At 35.7% G+C, this 1,365-nt stretch overlaps 1 protein-coding gene across 7 annotated transcripts in view; it reads right to left on the reverse strand.

Moving 5' to 3' along the window:
• The window catches only part of dctn1b (dynactin 1b), a 65,521-nt gene that overhangs the window by 4,690 nt on the left and 59,466 nt on the right, over positions 1-1,365 (reverse strand). The gene's annotated exons all lie outside the window — the stretch shown is intronic.

The following is a 1,365-nucleotide window of genomic DNA, read 5'->3' on the forward strand; positions in this document are numbered from 1 at the left end:
TGAAAAAAAAAAGTCATAGTATAGTATGTCGTCCAAAATCACGTAAAAAAAAAAGTCATAGTATAGTATGTTGATCAAAATAACGAAAGAGAGATTTTTAAATGATTTTTTAAAATCTGGCTTTTCTTTCAACATACAACACTAAGAGAAGACCAATCTGTTTATCTCCTTAAATTTACAGACATCTGGGACAGGAGGTTGAACCAGCTGAACATGAAATGAAAGAGGACTTCAGGAGGAGTCTGCAGACACTGCCCCCTTCATCACCCCACAACACTGTCTGCTGTGGAAACCTTAAGGTCTCTGGGATCCATCATCTCCCAGGACCTCAAATGGACTTCCAACATCAACACCATCAGGAAAAACACCCTCTCTGCACCTGCACAGGAAGTTCAACCTGCTTCAGGAGCTGTGATACAATTCTACACGTCAATCAGTCTGCTCTCACCAGACGGGACAGGAACAGACGACAGCAGACAGTCAGAACTGTTTAAACTTCTCCCCTCTGGGGGGCGCTACAGAGCACCGTACACCATCAGTTAAACAACTCTCTATATTCTATTTATCATTTCAATACACACTGGCTTCTGGAACATGTACATACCACTGTCAAATAAAAACCTATGCTGCTGTGTTGTGTTCACTGACATGTAGACATGTATAAACTGTACATATCCACCTCTGTCATGTAAAGGTATCTTTTACATTCAGTATCTATTCCATAATGTTTTCATTATGCACCACTGCACTACTGTACTATTGTTTACAGTCTGACTTCAATACATTGTATGTTGTTGTATTGCTTATCCACACAGTTTATTTATCTTCCGTCACTGACTGCTCAATGTTTGCTTTTATTCAGCTGTGTTGTTTTTGTTTTTAGCTTTAATTCTATTTCTGTCTCTGAACACTGAGAGCAACGAGAGACCAGAGTCAGATTCTGAAGCCAACTAATTTGTTTTAACATACTGTATTATTGAATATTTATGGAGTGACTTTTAAATGACTTTTATGCTGTACTGCATTTGTATTTGCATTTTTATACATAACATTTTGATGATCCATTATACTTTCACATTCTTGTGATTTTTTTATGACTCTTTTTTTTTTGACATTCTATGTATTTTGTGAAATCATTTTTCATGACATACTATACTATGACTTTTTCATAGATATTGACGACATACTATAATATCACTTTTTTTCATAGATTTTGGACAACATACTATACTATGACGGGGTTTTTTTTTAGTTTTGGACGACATCCTATACTATGACTTTTTTTTACGTGATTTTGGACGACATGCTATACTATGACTTTTTTTTACGTGATTTTGGACGACATGCTATACTATGACTTTTTTT

The sequence above is a fragment of the Epinephelus moara genome, chromosome 14, assembly GCF_006386435.1.
Source record: "Epinephelus moara isolate mb chromosome 14, YSFRI_EMoa_1.0, whole genome shotgun sequence".
NCBI lineage: Eukaryota > Metazoa > Chordata > Actinopteri > Perciformes > Serranidae > Epinephelus > Epinephelus moara.